Source organism: Podarcis bocagei (genome assembly GCF_964188305.1).
Source record: "Podarcis bocagei genome assembly, chromosome: 8".
NCBI lineage: Eukaryota > Metazoa > Chordata > Lepidosauria > Squamata > Lacertidae > Podarcis > Podarcis bocagei.
The window spans coordinates 1763188-1784098 of NC_138133.1; the positions used below are offsets into that span (position 1 = coordinate 1763188).

Consider the following 20911-nt stretch of genomic DNA (forward strand, 5'->3'; position numbering starts at 1 on the left):
AGTAAAGCACAGGCAGTAAATTTTATATCATTCTTCCATAGTCTTTCCCAATCTGCCATTTGAATATTATGTCCCACATCTATTGCCCGCTTTATCATAACACACGTGACCTCTTCATCCTTAGTTTCCCATTCCAACAATACATCATACATTTCTGATAATAATTTATTATCATTTTCTATTATTTCTCACTGGAAATTTGAAATTTCATAGGGGAATCCTTTCTTTTTAACATTTTTAAATACTTCATTTAACTGAAAATATTGTAACCAATCTGTTACCTTCCCTTGTATTTCTTGAAATTCCTTCAATTTTAGTTGATTATCAATTTCCGTTAACAGCTCTCTATATGTTGCCCAATTAGTTTTCATATTTAATTTTTTCATGGATATCACTTACTATTACATGTTCAATTCTGTTCCTTTTTCTTTTATTGTTTAATCCATTTACATTGCAGTTTAATATCCTCAAGTCAGCCATATTTAGTTTAGTTATTAAAGTCTTGTCTTGTCTTGTCTTTTTTCTTTTTCTTTTTCTTTTTACTCCCTTTCTCTTCTTCTTCTGTGCTATTATCTGATATTTCTTGCTCCTGCCCTCCTACTGCTCCCTCTCATAAAGGTTCAACTCCTCCTAATTCTTTGTTATATCTCCTCCAAAATTTATCAGCTTCAACTGCGTCTCTAAATCTGAACTTTTTCTCTTTATATGTAGAGTCCTTCTGGAAACTCCCATCTGTACCGTGTGTTATTTCTTCTTAAAGCATCAGTTAGGATTTTATAATGAATGCATTTCTTGAGAAGGCAAGCAGGAATCTATTTAAGAAAAATGATATTTTGGCCTTCAGTCTCTTACTATAATTGGTCTGAAAAATTCTGTCTTTAATGGATCCAGATTTTAAAAATACCAGGCAATCCCCTGGCATCTTCTTTGCCAATTTAGATCTAATTCTAAAAATCCTGTCCATTGAATTTCCCAGGATTTCTTTGTCGATTTCCAACCAGGTTGCTAAATCCTCAATTAAATATTCTTTTAAATCCTGCTCACCTTCTTCTGGTACTCCTCTCAGACGGCTCACCAGTTCTTTCTGTTTCATCTCAACCACCAAAGCATCCCACGCCAATCCCTGAGATGTGGAGACTGTCCACATCTACCTTTAGTTTTTCCTGTTTTCTTTTCACACCTTTCACCTCTTCCTGCATTCGTTTAGTTTTCTCTTCTACCCTTTTTAGGACAGTTTAAACTTTCGTAGTTCTCACATTTAATTCCTTCATTTGTCCCATCACCTCTAGGACCGTCTTTGGTTTTTTTCACTTTGGGTAGCTAATGCGCCTACAGTTTCTTTTAAAGCCTTGCCTATTTCATTTTAAATTCTGAAAAAAAGATCAGCAAGTTCAGATCTAGTACCTTCTTTCAAGTAGGCTTTTCTGCTTGGTGTTGGCGTTAGGACTTTCTTTGCTGCCATTCCTACTCTTAAATTCTACACCAATAATTTCTCAAACTTGACCACTTCCTTTCAATTTCCTATTCTCCCTTAACAGTAAGTTTCAAAACAAATAGCCTCTACCACCAAGTGCCAAGCAGTTTGGCCTTATCAACACTTTGTCAAGGTGTTTCCATGGAGGCTGGAAAAATACTGTACAGCTTTTTGCTAGTTTCTCTTTGTTCTAGCCCCTTTACCAACCCCAGGTTCTTAGCCTGAGTACTATAAATGATTTACAAATCAAAATTTAAAAGAAATAAAAACCTTACATACATATATACTTTGTCTTATTTTAAAGATATAAAAAATAAATATGAAAGTATGATATGTAGAGAGAATAAATCAAGAAGAGGAAGAGATGCGTAAGTAGCAGTCTTTTCACACAGAGCTATTTAGTACAGTGGTATGTCTGGATGCGAACGGGATCCATTCCGGAGCCCCGTTCGCATCCAGAATAGAATGCAACCTGCGACTGCGCATGCCATGATTCGCCACTTCCGCGCATGCGCGTAACGTCATTTTGAGCGTCTGCGCATGCGCGAGTGGCGAAACCCGGAAGTAACGCGTTCCGTTACTTCCGGGTCGCCGCGGAGCATAACCTGAAAACGCTCAACCTAAAGCATATTTAACCCAAGGTATGACTGTATATAAAATAATGTAATCCAACAGTAGAGTTTATCTCAATTCCAGATGATTTAAAAAATAAAATAAAAAATAAACCAAGGAGTTAGTTCCACTTGTTGTTGCTTCAATGTCCAGTAGAAATAAATTTAGGTATTTCAATATAGTTTTAATTCTATAATAATCCAAAGTAATTTTGCCAGAATATAGCTATGATCCACTTTTTTATTCTTGAAACTTGACACAATGTTTAGTCTCAGTTGTTTTCTCCAATATCTCAAGCTTCTTTGAATATGAAAGTATTAATAACTTCCCAAATTAATCAGAGTCAATTAATTCCACCAGGTTTGTTCCAAAAATCAAATATATATGTCCAAGTTCAATACTGATGTAACTATAATCACAGGTCAAGGTCAAGTTTAAATACAGTCTCAAGTTCAGGTCAAATTTAATTCAAGTTAAAAGTTTTAAAAATCCATAAAATATCCAGATTGGTATTTTAAAAGCTATGTAGATTCCTTGTCCATTAGCTGGCTTTAACTCCAAAAATTAATCCACAGTTTTTTCCACTTGTAAAGGTTCTCATGTGCTATAAAATACCCACAGACAGGAGTAGACTTCCTTTTTAGCCTCCTGTTTTTTGCTGGATTAATTAAATTAAAAGTATTATTGAGAGATTGTTCTCCTCACCTTTGTAATTTGGCTTGGCGTTATTTGGAATGATAGTCTGCTGCTGGCTGGTTCAGAGGCTTCGCTCTGCAGAGTCGCGCTGGTGCCTAAACCACTGGCGTTTTGCTCAGCTCCCCCCCCCCCCACTTCCCGCACCTTTCGGTACAGGGGCAGAGACCAGAGCTACCGAGCTGCCGTTTGCGGTCTGCAGGATCCCTCGACACCTCAAACACCCTTTTGAGGCTTTTGGGGGGATACACTTTGCCTCAGAGCTTCCCCCGATCCTCTGCAGAGTCCGAGTTTGACAGAGCTGTCAAATTCGTGGTCCATCCGCCATTTCACAGCTATCTGGAAGTCTAGAAGATATGATTATCAATGTTCCCTGTCCTGGGGCCCTCCAGATGTTTTGCACTGCAGCTCAGATTCTGAACCACAGGTAATGCCGAATGGGGCTAATAAAAGTGATAATCCAAAACATCTGGAAGGCGCCAGGTTGGGGAATGCAGCTCTAAATGCCCCTTCACCATATACAAAAATGTGTGAGTGCAGTAAGCAAATGTAGCAGAATATGTAAACACATGGAAAGCACGATTAATGTTTGGGTCTGATTAAAATAGTGACTGCACTAATAAATTCAGCACTTGTGATGCATCAATTAAATGGGAATTAAAAACATGCATGCATGATAATTTGTTTAAAACTAATTATACTGGTTGTCGTTTATACTGAAATTAATAAAGCATAATGGGAAGGGGATGCTTATTTGATAAAGGGTGCATAGACCATTATCTTTGCCTGCGTATAAAAGGACTCATCTGTCCTTAAATATGGCCATGATGAAACCAGAAATCAAACCAAAGTAGCCACAGGGAGGCATATACGGAAGATGGCTCCTGCCTGGGCCTCCGAGTGTGGGGCCAGCAGATAAGCCAGCGCTGGGCGACCCATTTATCATACGTGTAGAAAGGTAAATGTCATAAAATGGAAGCGGCCGTCTCCCAAGAAAACAGGTTTACACTGCTTATTAATGGCTCTCAGGAATTCATTCACGTGTGGTTAATTAAATCCTGACACCAACAAGCTCTTTAAAGAAATGAATGGATTCAGTATAAACACAGATAGTTTAGCACCACAGGGATCTCTAACATTCATCTTCCATGAAAAAGATGTGCTAATTGCTCCCTTAATCATCAGGTTCTTAATGATATTTTGACACAAGGAAAATCAGTGTGTCTTCACAAAGACATCTGCAGTAAAAAGAATAGTCAATGAAGAAACTGAAAGCCTACAGAAGACACTTTCCAATTGCCTCTTATGCTGCAGCACAGCAGAGCACACCTGGCTCCATCGAGGTCCCACAAACCCCGCCAGTCAAGGCCTTAGCATCTCCTGAGGACCCCTCTCTCCCAGCTGGAGAGCTGTGGAACAGGCTGACACAGTGCAAGACTAAGGGCAATGCTCAGTCATTCTGGACACACTTCCACGGGAAGTAAACCCCAATGAAGTCATAGAACTGCAGTGTAAAGCAGTATCTTCAGCAGGTGTATCTCCAAACAAGCCTCTTCATCTGCAAAAAAGCACTGGGTTGCCCTAAGGCGAACAAATCACAGATTCCCTCTCTTCTATTAGCTACATTCACACTATTTAACCATTTTTTCCAGCCTCCAACCTGTCATTCTCAGCTGGCCACCAGTGCCCTTCAGCACTGCAATCAAGCTACACAAAAGCCTAAAGAGATGAAAATCTCTTCCCTTGAAGCAACACAATAGCATTCAGAATAATGTAACAACCTAGTACTCTAGCGCAGCCCTGCAATCAGGGAGGGAGAGCAAAGAAACCTCAACTCAGGAAGCCATTTAAAGACCCGAGGGGGACAAGAGACCAAAAGGAGCATACACAATTTCAAGCACGATAAGGAGGACTTTGGAATCTTTCTCCACTTCAGTTACTATGAATTGTTGCTTTTTCCTTCTTCAAACATCACCACCACATCTCTGCTTCCTGCAGGTGAAGACACTCCCTCGCCTACCTGCCTCCCTTGGCAGTTCAGCTGCCTGAGGCTAGAACTCTAGGCAACGCCGTCAGAGAAGCATAAAACTGTAGAGTTGGAAGGGACCCCCAAGGTTCATCTAGCAGGATGGATTTGATTTAAATCAAATTGATTTAAATCACTAGTCAGTAAGACTTGATTTAAATCATTTTTTACAGGAATCTTTTGCCCAACATGGGGCCCAAAGACCCTGAGATAGAAGTCTCAATCTGACAATGTTTAACTCTTCCCCTTTGGGATTCTACATAAACACACAAACAGTCAAGTGAAGCAGAAATTTTGTCCATTTCACCAGTGTAGATTCTCACCCTCCCCGACATTCTCTCTCTCTCTCTCTCTTCTTCAAAAGGGCGGGTGTCTGCACTGGTGCACATGCTAACGTTTTGATGAAGAATGACACAGATGAGGAACTGGGGAGATTGACCTTAAAAGTTTCACCCTGTGGAGACCAGAAAGAGGGAAAGTAGAGAAAGTGGCCTTGCTGTAAATGCTCATGGAATGGAGGAGAAAGGGCATGAAAGGGAGCAATGCTCAGTCAAGAGGCCTTTAGAGCAAGGAGGCATTTCTATACAGGAAGAAGAGTTTAAAATGTGAAAAGAACTTCCCCAAATGTGTCAAACTCTAACTTACAAACCTGATTTAAGCACATTTAAAACTGTATTTAAAACTGTGGCAGGTGTGAAATTGGTGGCAGCACACTGTTCACGCAGCCCTGATGCCATTGCATTGTATCGCTGGGATCTACCAATCAGGGGGCAGGGGGGGGCATACAGACTTTCTTCATCTCTAGGAGTGGTGGTGTAAGCCCCCCCGAAAGAGCTGGACATGGATCTCAGAATTCCCCGAGTCATTGCTATGTATTTTTAGCTATCTGGTGCCTTAAGCTCTGGTTTCAAACCAAGTTGCTCGAAGAAGAAGAAGAAGAAGAAGAAGAAGAAGAAGAGAGGAGGAAGAAGAGAGGAGGAAGAAGAAGAGGAGCAGCAGCCAGGAAAAGCGACTTAGGGAGCAGGTCTACCACTCCGTGGGCCAGTAGGGCGAGGATGCTCCCCTACTTTCCTTGGGGACCCATTTGCCTTATCTCGGGTGTTGGCGGGACCAGAAGGAGATCCTCTGAAATGGAAGGGGGAACCTGGGAGATGCATCCCCATCCCTAACCATTTCAGAGGTATGTACTGTAAGGGGAAGAACTCTGTGGATCAAGGTCAATTTTTCTCAGGCAATGTTGTAGCACAACATTTTGAGATTCCCGTTTTGCAGGGGGTTGGACTAGATAACTCTCAGGGTCTCTTCCAACTCCACAATTCTATGAATCTATGTAAAACAGCTCTCCTGTGAGTGGAAGTTGCCTTCCACATACACAAGGATGGCTTTGGACAAAAGTCTGCTTCCAATTTCACATTCCATTTCGTTCTCTCCCCCCACCCCCCATAAACACACACTTGCAGAATCGAAGCATACTCACAGCCTGAAATATATCTTTTCTCTGCACTGCTGGCAATACTGAGATCGCTTCCCTCTGGGGTCCCCTGTTTGTGCTGTTTCTAACATTACGCATGTCTAGAAATGACAAAAGCGCAGGCACCAAAACGCCACAGAAGCGAGTCACAACAGCAGCACTATTCCATGGAGATCATAACTCTTGATGGTGTGTGCGTGAGCCTCAGCTGCATAAATTAGCCTTCTCAATGCAACTTTGTTTTTTTCTCCCACTCCAACTTGTCTAATCAGATTCCAATCATACAAAGAAAATTACACAGCTGCTTAACATTCCTGCTTCCATTGACTTCAATGCAGACAAGGCGTCCGCTGGCTAAATATCTTCCCTGTTGGTTTATGTTGGATCAGGGCATTAGGTCAGTGTCAGCCTCTCTGAAAGAAAGGGGACTATCAGCTCTCTGCGTGTGCACAATAGACCAATCCATGCTGATAGAGATCCTGGCATAAGCAACCAGACACTGAGACCGCCTTTAACTCCTGCCATTGTTACATAGGTGTCACTGACAGATATTAAAGCTGACGGGAAAGGTCACAAAACCTCCTCAAAGCTGGCTGCATTTGCAAGAACTAAAGGGGCCTGTAGTCTAGACACACCAACTTCTAGTTTAGGAGCTCACATCTGCCTTTTCATTTTTCTTCCATTTGGGCCAGGCATGTTCAGAATCCAAGAAGTCTCTTACATGGACACAAGTTGAAGCACCCCACTTGTGGGCAAGCCTTAACCATGCCGAAATAGACTCTACCCTGAAAAGTCACGTAACCAGGACGTTTTCCAGCTGGAACTCAGTTCTGGCACTTCTCATGTGGGCGCCATTGTCTTTATAAGAGAGCAAGGGAAACCTTCATGGTGAGTTTCGGAACCTCTTTTTCTTTTCTTTCTTTTCTTCTTCTTTTTCCTGCAATCAGATGTTATTATTAAAGTTTTCTTGGTTTACAAAGGTATGCGCAATGTCTCTTTTTCAAGCTAGGAACCTCTTTTCTCTCTCTAGAAAAATAGCACTGTGTGTAACCAGAGACCATCCTCTGCTGTGAAGTGACACATTTGTTTGTGAAATTTGTATCTTACATTTCCACCATAAGACGATCAAGGCAGCTTACAAATATAAAAAAGGGAAGTGAAAAACCAAGCAAATCAAACAAAGCCATCCAGAATTGTCCCTGGAAAGTCACTTTTCTTCTTTAAGTTTTCAAAGTTTTTAACCTACCTCAAGGTTGTCACCTGAACTAGCCAGATGTTTAACTGATAATCAATCTGAGTCAGTTCATCATTTGTAAAATAAGACTTGAGAGCTGTCTTGCTCCAAAATGTCAACTGGACATTCTGCTTTGCCAACTGTAACCTTGGTTTAAGGAACCATTTGGCCCCTTGCTTATATATCGGAGTTTCTAACTCTGTGCATCAACCTTTTTATATATACTTCTTGCAAATTAATCTTATTAAACATTTGTTTGGGGTCTTAAATTTTTTTTTGGGGGGGTAATGTTCGGATGTCACAAAGGCACTCCAATCTGTGCTGAGCCAAGCTACCTTCTGCTGGAAAAGAGCTGCATTGGTTTTTTCCTAAGCCAAGTCCTGCAGGAATCATTGTGGGCTTGGCCAAAGCAAAACTGAGTGCAGCTCCACAGCAACCTGACTGCTGTCCCTGTGCATGTCTTTATACGCCCCCAGTTTTCAACAGAACAACTCCAGCCCACGAATGCATTTGCAAACAAAGACGTTGAGTCCTACACAGTTAATATTAGGACTTTAAAATACTGTGGAAACTGATAAGCCGATAACAGTGTTTACAACAGATAGCACTGTAATTTTTGCAATTAAAATGAATACTTCTGTTCTATTGTGTCCTTTCACAAAGAACGTTTCTGTATATAGAGTGATATCTTCTGCACTGGCTTGCCTACCATCAGACAGGGTCTGTTCTTAAATACAAAATAACCCAATAACTTTAACAGCTGCTGATGTTATCACAGTACTGGATAGGTCTTATCTTGATTTCATGTCTGCTTAAATTTTAACTATTCTTCTGGAGCAACTAGGGGGACAAATATTGGCACATTTATGTGAAATTTCAGAAACCTGGTTCTGGATCCAACCCTCTCATTTTGAAATATACTATTATTGGCATGTTCACCTCTGGGCAGATCCCCCAGGGACAACAGAACTGTGGCAGGCGTCCTCCCTTCAGAGGCTGCCCAAAGAATTCCAAAAGAAGGTGTAACCTCTTGCCAATAAATAGGTGCAGCAATTTTAGGATTAGCCAGGACTTGAACTGGGAGCCTCCTGATCTATGCCCTGGTGTCCCTTGGGATGAATGAGTGACCTCCCAAGTCTCTGTGTGGCTCCCACCCCGCCTGCCCAATCAAGTTAATAGTTGGACAAATCTATCCATTTGGGTTTCTCTCAGATTATCACTTCTCCGATCTCAAATTCAATTTGTCACATTTCCACATCAATTTGCCATTTTCAAAAAAAAGTTTGCATGAAAATTTGCATGCTAAAATGCATTTTGGTATGTTATTTTAACTAATTATACATTTGTGTATGAGCTTTCCCCTATTATTATAAAAACGTAACTGATAGAATTCTACAGGATGTGGTATTAGTGTGTGAAAACAGTCCCAATCTGATGATTCCCCAGATGCTGGAGATATCAGGTGCCATCCTGGCGCCCAGGCATCTTCGCTTGGTCACAGGTGCCTAATGCTCCGGGCGCCTGGCTAATTTCGACACTGGCTGCACAGCAGCAATACATGTTCACAGTTAAACATAAAGCGCCAATGAAAACAGTAGAAAATAATCATTCAAGTGGCAGGCTGCAACAGCTGCAAAGGCCTCTTGGCCTAAAAAAGTCTTCCAGAGACACCTGAAAGTCGAAAGGCAGAGTGCCTGCCATTTCTCTGCTGGAAGAGTGTTCCACAGCATGGGATCAGTGGCAATAAATGCCTGGTTTCTTGCTGAGCCAAATTGGGCCTCTGTAACTTTGAGATGACTAACAGCTCTCCTCTGGATGATCTCCAGGATCTGGCTGGGATGTCAGAGCTGGGATTCAAACCCCAAAATCTTGGCACTAGAACTCCCGGCGAGGTTTGGAGCTTTGCCTCTGGCCTTACCTAGGTGCCACATAACTCAGCTTCATTAGGGGGATGAAATGCCCCATACTGGCATTTCCAGAGGAAGGTCTCCTTTAAAACCCCCACTAAATTTGGCATAACATTGAAGGGGGAAAAGAAGGAAAATGGAGAGCAGGGATTCCTCATACCCCAACAGCTTATAGTCAGTGTCCTGAAGTGGTACCTGCAATGAGGCTGGGGTGGGGCAGGAACCCTTCCCTGCATTAAGTGGGGAACGTTCAAGAGGGAGGAAAGTAACAAGGAAACATTTCCCCCTTCTACTCTCCACAAACCTTCTCTACCCATAATTTACATTGCTATCCGAACACAGCAGGGAGAGGGGATGTGGGGAAAGTGATTTTTCCCTCTGTCCACATGCCTCGCTTCTCCTGAGCACCAAAACCAGGGTGGCGTAATGGTTGGAGTGTCTGATGAGGACCTAGAATAGAATCATAGAATCATTGAATCCTAGAGTTGGAAGAGACCACAAGGGCCATCGAGTCCAACCCCCTGCCAAGCAGGAAACACCATCAGAGCACTCCTGACATATGGTTGTCAAGCCTCTGCTTAAAGACCTCCAAAGAAGGAGACTCCACCACACTCCTTGGCAGCAAATTCCACTGTCAAACAGCTCTTACTGTCAGGAAGTTCTTCCTAATGTTCTTCCTGAGAGAGCAGCGTTGGAATCCCCACTCAGCCATGGAGCCCACGGGGGAACCTGGGGCCAGTCACCACCTCTCAGCCTAATCTACCTCACAGGGTTGTTGCGAGGATGAAATGGGGAGGAGGAGAACCATGTACACCACCTCAAACTCCTCGGAAGATAAAGTCTACAAATGGAAGAAGCCCTACTGAAAGCCTCATGTTCCAGACTAACTGGGTCCTTGAGGAGGAACACACCTGTTTTTTGAATGGATGGGGAACCCTTTTCATTCCCATCTGCACTACCTGCCAGGGGTGTGGCCAGGGCAAAAGAGGGTGGAGCAAGGAAGGTAAATCCCACCTTTGTTTCTACACACCTCCTCCAGGCAGATAAGCAAGGGCATCATCATCCAGCAAAGAAATGAAACAAAACAAACTCAGGGTGAGGGGGGAGCATGGCCTGGGGAGACTGCTGAGGGCCAGTTAGGGAGGCTTGGAGGGCCACATCCAGCACTAGGTTGCCCACTTCTGTGTTAGGGATAGGAGTACACTGCAAAACATTGTCAGAGGTCAGCACCTGTAGCTAAAAATAACCACAGATAGGGGTGCTCCTGAGAAACGAAACCACATGTCACCTGCATTATTTGCACACATTATTTTGCAACAGAAATAAGAGGGATAGCACATTAAAAAAGAAACATATTGATAGATTCCACAGTAAAAAGAAAAAGAAAAAAGAATGGTGCACAAATTCATCACATTTCAACCACAAGCATTATCATTCCCATTTCAACTGTGTCGCTAAAGTTCCATCAAATATTATATGCAGAGGCTGGGATCAATGAAACCACAAGAAGAAATCCATACTCATCTCTGCCCACAAAAAAAGGTGTCCAAACAAGATTTGCCCTCCCCGTCCGCTTGCCTGCTTGAGTGTTGGTGGCCTGGAGGCAGCCTAGATCAGCCTTCCTCATCCTGCTGCCCCTCCAGATGTTTTGAACTACAACTCCCATCAGCCCAAGCTGGAGGGCACCAGGTTGAGGAAAGGCCAGCAGAGAGCAAATGTACTACAGGAGAACATGTTTCTTACCAGCTTGTCTGCCAAGGAAACTCTATTGTGGCTGCAGAGGCTTCTAATACATCCAGGGGAAGTTGTTCCCAAGCTTTTCCCCCTCATGGACCCCTCTGAAAATTGCTGACTGTCTTTGGAGGGGCACTTAATTCTTTTTCTGCCTGTTGCAGCAATTCTAATGTGCTGTGCGAGATGCTGTATGATTTTTAATTGTATTTTTATTGCTTCTCTGTTATCTATTGTATTTTATTGCATTACAATCAATGCAACGCAATTCATGAAATAAAAGCAGCAATAAAAATACAATTCAAATCAATATGAATATTGGATGCAATGGATGTGCCACCCCGTCTTCAGCTACAAATCCCACAACATGCTGTGCACCACCTGAATGAAGTTCACAGAACCAACACCCTGTGTGAAATGAGAATGCCCCAACCGAGAGCAAACCTCACACTTCTCTGAACTGCAGCTAAACCCTAGAGAAGGAAAACTGGTGAGCAAACCATTTTCCCGGGAAATTTGTCTGCTGTTACTGATCTTCCAATCCATAACCTTGCAGATGAGCAATGGCGCAGTCAGGTAATTTTAGCCTCTGGAACCCATGGTCTCATGACAGGAGGGAATGTATATTACCACACTTACTTCAAAATGTGGCCAGCCACCCCTGCTACATTTTGAGAACTCTCTTGTTGGTTCTGCCAGGACCCTGGCCCCAAAGACCTGCTCCGATGGAGTCACTGTGGATCAGTCTCCAAACAGCCCTGGCATTTACCAGAGCAGTTTGAAAGCGGCTGAAGTAAACAAAGTTCACAGCTGAGAAGAATCAAGAGCATGGTCTTAGTCGTAAGAGCATAAAGGGACAGAGCAACCGCCCACAAGCAATCTTCAAGGGCCATGTCTGAACCAAAACTCCTCCGTCGCCTCCCTCACTCCATGGCAGCACCTGATCCCACTGCTACCCTCCAGTTTTCTTCTCATATCCATAACTAATTTCCTTTCCCCACATTTTATTCACCCTTCCCTCAGGCTACCAGGACCTTTTGTCTGCCTTTGCTTTTTAAAAGGTGTGGGGGTTTTCCTAGCTGTAATTATAAAACAATTAAGATATTATATTACTTTTGAAAAAACAGCATGAGACCAGCTGCCTTTTGCTCTGTCAGCTAGCAGCAGCTTCCTGAACTATCCCATCCTAGCTAGTCATTATAAGAACTGTAACTTGAAGAGTTGGCGGCCAAGTTTCTTTTTTTCTTTCTCCACCGCCATTCCCCTTTCCTTTTGTGCTATGTATTTTAGATTGCAAGCCAGGAACACTCTTGGTTTTTATTGATCTGTGAATGTGAGAAAGCTTTAAATAAATCATAAACAACTATAAAGGCACAATAATCAAGATGCAATTAACATTGCCAATTAGGAGAAAGGCATGCATTTATAAGTTACATGGACCACTGGAAATTGCAGAATGCACAAAAAAGTATACATTTCCTACGACAGAGACACAAAACCTTTGACCAAAGAGAGACCCAAATGTACAGAAATCCCCATCTGCCTGCATAGCTTCACACCTAATTTTTACAAAGAACTACCGGTAATTTTCAGCGTCAATTGAGGATATTTTTAAACAAATGCATGTCTTTTTTTCTGTTTCCCTGGAGCATTTGGGCCTTCCTTCGCCACTTGCTTTTCAAGAACAGCAAAAGCCCATCTGCCCAGGAAGTGTACCAGCAGCTCCTGCAGTCAAGGATTCCTTGGGGCAGCTTTCCAAAGCTGTATAGGGCTGTTTGCTGAGGGGCACAAGAGAATGAGCTTATCAGGCAGGGTGGGGAACTTGGCGAAAGGCTGTGTCTTCAGTACCTAATTTTACCTGCAAAGGCCTGTTTGGGCTCCAAGATTCCTCAGATTTTTGGAGGGATTCAGAAGAGCAGACTGCCACCTGTTCCTGGCTGGTCAATCCTGCAACGCTCCAGGCTAGATGTTTAAAACTAGTCTACCATGAACAGCTGGCAAAAACTATATGTCACAGAGAGGTCAGTTTGAAATATGTTTTGGCACGCCTGATAGAACACTCATTCTTTCAAGTCAGCAATACTTTGCAGAGACAAATTGGAAAAGACAAAACCTATGAGCCTTGTGTTTTATAGCCGATTTCACAAGAGAATGTAAAGGAGAGTAGCATGGAAGAGAAAAAGCCAATTGATTCTCTCTAGCATATTTTTATCTTATTATCATTATTTGTTAAATTAGTTTGTGACTTTATCTTGCCCAATGCCATATTAAAGAAATACAAATACATATACTGAGGCATTTGAGAGTGTGGGAGGATAAGAATCATGACTCTTCTTTAGCAATATATTTTAATGCCTTGCTCATGTGACAATACAACAAGCGCTCATAATGTTGATCAGACACTCAGCTTAACTGCTAGACTTTGTCAAGACCTGCCAGGACTCAAATCAGGAGCCTCCTGCTCTATTGGCTGATGCTGCCTGCTGAGCTGGTCCTGGAAAATCCTGAGGTCTGCAGTTCCAGAATGGGGGTTGTCCTCTGTGACGGAAGAGGCAATGCTCGGACGTTGAGATGGAGGGCAAATAAGGCTACACTGCAGACTGCAGCATGGGATCATTCACAAAAGCCACAGGCTCTCCCTAAGCTGGTTTGGAGATAAAAGCTCATGGAAATGGCTTTCTGGCCTGAGAAACGGGCTACCTTTGTCCCTCGCCCATCTGGCTCACTGTCTCCTTGCGCTGCCTCCAGCCTGCTTGCTCCACTGCCCATCCCTACAACCTCCCTTCATCCCACTCAGCTCAGACCAAACTGTGTCTTCTGCCTTTGCCAGTGCATGGCATGGCCTCTGGGCACCCCTTTCCATGGGATGCCTTGAGCTTCTCCTATGGGATGCCTGACTCTGCCATGGTTGCCTGCATGGGAGTGAGGAACCTTCAGACCGCAAGTCCAATTCACTGGTGCCGTCAGCAGATGGCCAGGAGCGCAGGGTTACATCCTGCCTTGGCTGCACACATCTTTTTCCATGATGGAACAGGCATGCTCAGCCAAGGTGGCAGGATTTAATAGCTGCTCATCAAATGTTTTGATCTCATCTCATCAGTAGCAGGTTTTTGAGAATGAGGGAATGAGTCTTTGGACCAAGGTAGCAGCATGCAAGTGCTTGGCCAGCTAATGCAGTCTTGCACAGAAGCACAGCATCCAGATCCAGATGGAAAGTAAGTCATCACTCAATGCTGCAGTCACTTAGACACATCAGCGCATGTGTGATCTGGCCCTTAACCCTACTTCAGAAATTATATGTCTGACCAAGCCCATGCGGAAACAAAGTGCTGCTTGCTTGTTGGTTATTTATTTACTTGCTTGAAACATTTATGCCCCACTGATTGAGTAAAAGCCTCCCATAGCAGTTAACATAATTGCACATTTAAAATAACAACTCCCTCCAAAAGCAAACTTGAGTGCAGAGTGCCTGCAGTTTTGTGATGAACAGTACTGAGGAACAAGAGGAAGGTATCAGCATGTTCAGAGTAACTCCAATGTCTACAGGAGATTAAAAAAAATATTTAGGAGGGAAAATCTAAGGGAGCAAAGAACTTGCCCAAGAGCTCAGTTGCCTAGAACAGTGTTTCCCAAACTTTTTTGGGCAACGGCACACCTGTTTACTGAAAAAAAATCTCGCGGCACACCACCATTAAAGCCCCGCCCCGTGACGTCAGCGCGCAGCGTCACGCCGGGAGGGACGCACGAAAGTGAAAGTTTTTTCCCTCCCCCCTCAGTCCCTCGCTCGGAATTCAGCTCGTTTGGGGCATCGCTCCGGCTGCTCCCTCTCCCGCCGCGCAGGAGCGATGCCTCTCTCTGGCTCTCCCTCCGCGCAGGCTGAGGGAGGGAGGGAGGTGCGCGTGTGACCCGTCTCTGCTGGGAGACCAAACCCAGCGAGGCAGAGTCGCGCGGAGGCGCCCAGGCAGCGCTGCCGGCTGCGAGGAGGAGCGCCAGGCAGCAGCAGGAGGCGCGGCCTCTCCTCGCCGCCCCCGCCCCGCCTCTCGCCGCCCGACTCGCCCGCCTCCCTCCAGGCATCTCGCGGCACACCAGCCGATGTCTCACGGCACACTCGTGTGCCGCGGAACACCGGTTGGGAAACACTGGCCTAGAACATGGTGTTGATAATGCCAAGGTTTCAGGTTCAATCCCAGGAAGGGGCAGCTGCAAATTCCTGCCTTGCAAGGGGGTTGGACTAGATGATCCTCAGGGTCCCTTCCAATTCTACGATTCTAAAAAAGAAAAGAAAAGAAACCACCCATCCCAAATAGCCGAATGAGGCCTGAGTACACTCAGTGACCATGAAATAGTGAGACTCTGTTGGGGAAACAAGAAAGAAAACTGGAAGAGATGGAGAATATGCTGCAGTGCCCTGAAGGAAAGGATTTCTGGAAGAAACCCTAAAATGGAATGCTTCACACTGCAACAGTTAGTTGCAGTTCCCACTTGTAGTGATATAAAAGGGATGTAAAACAGAAGTAGCAGAGGAATCAGCCAAAACCATGGGTGGCAGGCAACTATGTCTTACTCAGAGTAGGCCTATTGAAATTAATGGCCCCAACCGAGTCATGTTCCCTTCAGTGGGTCTGCTCTGAATAAAACATAATTGAATATGTTGACAGTGTTCGACAGTGGAATTTGCTGCCAAGGAGTGTGGTGGAGTCTCCTTCTTTGGAGGTCTTTAAGCAGAGGCTTGACAACCATCTGTCAGGAGTGCTCTGATGGTGTTTCCTGCTTGGCAGGGGGTTGGACTCGATGGCCCTTGTGGTCTCTTCCAACTCTAGGATTCTATGATTCTATGAATACGACCTACAGAAAATTCAGCATTTTAAAAAAATATCCACTCTGCTCAAATAAGAGAATAAAAGGTGACACTGTTTATTTGTAAAACAAATTTGTCCCATTTGTAATCTTTGAGGAGATCCTACTGAACATGCGCACAGTTTGTACTTTGCATCTCTGAGGTGCTTCAGAGAAAGAAGGAGCGCACATAATACAGTGGTTTTCTCATCAGCTAATTCAAAGAACTGCAAGAATATATGCCCAGAAGGAGGGAAATTATAAAATTTAAATTACCACCTATCCAAAAACTCAAGCACCATCTCCAAATGCGTGAGCCTCATGTTTCATGGAATTTACTAATGGGCTGTTTGAATTATACAGCTTGACATTTAAAAAAATAAAAATCATTCTGCCCCAAGCATGTATGCTTTAATAGAATGCTATTTAAATCTGAACACTTCAGAAATATGTGGTTCTTATAACCACCCCTTAAAAAAACCACAACCACTTGTTTCTTAAAGGTTCAATTATTTGCTTCTAGAAAACGTTAGGATATTGGCTAGATATAAACTTATAAATCTAGCTAATCAAGTTGTTTTCTGGGATATGCGAACCAGCACATTTTCTGTCAATTAAAATGCCATAAGGATTCTTTTCTGTTTAAATTTAGCATTTACACTTGGCAACAAACCGATACTCATTTATCAGTTCAGTACTCGGCACAATAAGGACCATTTGCACAATACGTCAGGTTATTCTCTGAAGATTTAAAGGCCAATAAATCAAAACAGTCTTTGGGGCCTCTTACACAAGGAGATACCTATTTTATGAGCAAGCAGAACCCAGCTGGTATTCTGGCTTCAGATGGTGTATAATAAAAGTTATTTCCCACATTACACAGAAACAAAATTGTGCGCTGGTAGTAAGTATTTACTCAAACAAAGTCCTGCATGCAGACACAACTCCATGACAAGAGTTCACAAGCAGTTGTTTGTCAAAGCCACACATGGACAATATCTATATGGGCATCTTCAACTGAACCCACCGAGGGAGAATACAGGAATCAAGCGTAAAGCCAGCCACTGGGACGCATGCATGCATGCGCTAACACATGTGCTTGGTGACACAAGATACATAGGCTTGAAACTCCACAGCATAATATGCAAGCAGTAATTCACTATTATAATATTAATAATAATTTATCATTTATACCCCCGCCCATCTGGCTGAGTTTCCCCAGCCTCTCTGGGCGGCTCCCAATCGAGTATTAAAAACAATACAGCATTAACTATTAAAAACGTCCCTAAACAGGGCTGCCTTCAGATGTCTTTTGCTCGAGGGTCACACAACTAGTTAGCATGTATATTAAACTTCACAATACATGTAAACAATGAAGCATGGCTTTTAAAATGCCAGCACCCAAATCCCATCTAGTCCACCCAAGCAGTGTTTGAAATTAGCCAGGTGCCGGGGGCATTTTGCCCTGGCTCTTAGCCGCCTGCAACCAAGCGAAGATGCCTGGGCGCCAGGAAGACACCTGACATCTGGAGGTGCCTGCCTGGGGATCCTTGGATCTGGACTGTTTTCACACACTAGGACCACATTCTGTAGAATTCTCTCGGTTATATTTTATCTGCACAATCAGAATGAATTTCAGGAAACAAAATGCTTCTTCTGTGCAGCCTGAACAGAAGCACTGAACGACGTTATAGTTAATTGTTGTCACTTGTCTTCACTTACCCTGCTCACAGTTGTGAAGAATATTTATACATGATGAAAGGTCTGTATCAACGTTAAGAAAAAGAGGTCAGAACAGGCCGATATATATGTGGACTGTCCCTGGATCAAGTGACTTTTCTTCTTTGAGTTCTCAAAGCTCTTAACTGAGCTCAAGGTTGTCCTCTGAACTGGTGAGATGTTTAACTGAGAATCAATCACAGTCAGACCATCATTTGAAAAATAAGACTTTAGAGCCGTCATGCCCCCAAAGGGCAACTAGACATTCCGTTTTGGAGACTGTAACCTTGGTTTGAGGAGCCATTTATTGCCTAGCTCATATATCTTGGTTTCTAACCCTGCACCCAAGACCAAAAAAATGCAGCCAGGAAAGGCCTGCCTGAGTCTTTGCCTGTTGACTGATCAAAAGTATGCTGCTTTAAGGATAAATGGACTCTTGATAAAAGGATTCTTCTTTCTAGAGTTATTAATTTCATGCTACTGTGATAGTTTTTCATAAACAGTAATGTCTTCTTATTTAATGTTTGATGCAAGTTCCCCAATGAATCATTTTAGTTAAAAGGAAACAAACACAAGTGTGGCGGAATCAGGTGTAACTAACCTATTGTGTTTTTAATATTCAGTTGGGAGCCACCCAGGGTGGCTGGGGAATAAACAATAAATTTATTTTTATTGTTTTTATTATCATCATCATCATCATCATTATTATTATTATTATTATTATTATTATTATTATTATTATTACTACCCTCCAGATTACAGCTCCTACAACCCCTGGCAATTGGCTTACCTGGAGGTCCTCTGTGCTACGCCTGTTTTCAAGAAAGGACTATCAAATGGGCCAGAGTCAACCTGCAAACGGAAAGGGCTTTGAATTTTATGGAATTGTTATAATAGCAACATATGCCCTCTGATTCCTCTAGAGCAGGAAGGGCCAGAGCTCAGTGCATCTGCTTTGCATGTCAAGGGCCCCAGGTTCAAACTCCCAGACAGGTAGTGGATTCCAGGTAAGAGAAGGCTGGAAAAGGCTCCCTGTCTGAAACTAGGGGCAGCTGCTGCCAGCCTGTGTAAACGCCACTCCGCTAGATGGGCCAGTGATGGGACTTGCTCTAAGGCACTTTGCTATGTCAGACTGAAGTAAATAGGACAGGATTTTAGGTGCTGGTTGTCTTAGACCGCAACACTAGGAACAAGCCCCAAAGAGCCTAAGCTTACTAACTTCTTTTAAACTGTCTTGTAGGTGGGTTCACAAAAGTTACAAGGCTGAAAAATAAAAACTTCCAGAGAAAAGAAGCTCCATTGCCTGCGGTCAGCATAGAAACATAGGCTAGTAGGCTCTTAGTAGGGTAGTAAAAAGAAAATAAATTTGCCTTCTCCCAAGTGGATCCCTCAGTTGCCTGCAAGGAATTTAGCAATTCCAGTTGCTAAATGCAAGGCACAGGTTTCTATCCTTTTGCTTAATGAGCGCAGCATTATAGAAGCCAAGTCAGAAATTTAACTTGATTCTTCAAAGGCAATTTAGCCAGCCAAAATCTCCCTTCTCCTCAAAGATCAGAAGTGCCAGATAACATCAAGGACGGTTCTGCATAATGGAGAACATCTGCGCAAACCCTTTGGCTTTTGACTCCACCACCTTCCCTCTCAAATCAATCTGGGTTTTTGGCGTGTGTTTCCCCCCCCCACACACACACACAAGGTGCCCAAGGAACCTTTTCTGGAGCCTTCCTTGGGGCGCCCCCTGCCGGTCAGGGCGCAGACTCCCACAGCGAGAGTCCAGAATGTGCAGGAAATGGTAAAGTGAAAAGAACACCGACGGCGCGACCTCCGAAGCCTCCGCGGAGCGCAGGGCACAAACACGCCGCCTCGCCTCCCCCCCCCCCCATCGCGAGCAGCTCCCCTCTGCTCCGACGTGCTCTCCCGCCAAGAGGAACCGGCCACACAAGGGCCCCTAGTCACCGCGCAACATCCGCGGCCAGAGACCGCTCCTCGCGCAACGCAGACGCCCCTTGCTTCCCGCCCCTCCTTCCCCCGCCCCGTCGGGAGCAGGTTTGCACTGGGAACGCCAAGTTTCCTTTCCACACGAGAGCCCCCCGCCCCGCCCCGCGCGCTCCTTCACCTGGCAACGCCATCCAAGCTTGCAAGCCCAGCCAACTCGGTGGGGCTTCCGGAGCGGGAACACTCGCCCGATCAAGCGAGCCTCGGAAAGGGCTACTCACGAGTAAACCCCGCGGAAATCTACCGGGCTTGCCTTGCGAGCAATCAAGGAAGGTAACTGAAATGGTCCGACGCCGCTTCCCGCGAAGAAGACCCCGGCCCCCAGGAAATTGCCTGCATTGCAGGGGGTTGGACTAGATGACCCCGGGGACCCTCCCCACTCTACCATTCTCTAATCCCAAGGATGTACTGAGACGGGGGTACGGACGGGGTACTTACCCCAGGGGAAGCACCATAGCGGGGCCCGCGCCGCGTGGTTGTCGCCGAAGGGCAGATCCGACGGCAGCTGCGGAGAGCCCCGGGGGCAGCCCCGGCAGCGGCAGCAGCAACGGCGGCGGCGGCGGCGCTTTCCGGACCTCCGCGCTCATAAAGCGCCCGGCGGGGATCCTGGCGAGGCTCGGCGGGTGGAAGGGTCGAGGCGGAGCAGCGGCGGGAGGCGCCGTCCGGAGCGGGATCCGCGGGGCGCGAGCGAGCGGCAGCGCAGGACCAGGCGCGCCCGCAGCAGGTCCCGGCGGAGGCGGCAGGGAGGCTGAGGCTGAGGCTGCTGCTGCCGCGGATGCCGCTCCTCCTCCTCCTCCTCCCCCTCGGGGAAGCTGGAGCCGGCGGAGCCCCTTCCCGCCCCTCCCTCGGGCTCGCCCACAGGGGCGGCCCGGCCCGCCCTCCCGCTCCGCCTCCGCGCCCGAGGTCCGCGCCGCGCGCTGCTCAGAGACCTCCCTCCCTCTCTCCCTCTCTCCGGCTAGGAGCCAGTGACGTCTGCCTTTCGTGCCCGTCGCGGCTGCCGCCTGCTTCCCCGGGAGACCGGGCGTCTCTCCCACGTGCAGCGCGCCCGCGGGCTTCAGACGTGCTGCGGGTTACGGAGTAGGGTTGCCCCGTTTCAGGGCGTGAAGGAAACTTTCGCGGGGAGGGGTAGCCTTCTCCCCAGAGGAGGAGCCGGGGCGCTGACAGACGGCGGAGGGGAGACAAGGCCACCAACACATCCAGATACTTAGCTGTC

The 20911-nt window shown here is 45.2% G+C and overlaps 1 protein-coding gene across 5 annotated transcripts in view; it reads right to left on the bottom strand.

The window, feature by feature from the left end:
- Window positions 1–20427, bottom strand: part of SEMA5A (semaphorin 5A) — a 148341-nt gene extending 127914 nt beyond the window's left edge. The window contains exon 1 of one of the 5 annotated variants that reach the window (XM_081205962.1): window positions 20137–20350. The gene's annotated coding sequence lies outside the window, so the exon portion shown is untranslated. Of the gene's footprint in view, window positions 1–6282; window positions 6413–20136 lie in introns of those variants that run through there. The other 4 variants (XM_081205963.1, XM_081205966.1, XM_081205964.1 and 1 more) reach the window with 4 other exon arrangements.
- Window positions 20428–20911: the final 484 nt, after the last annotated feature.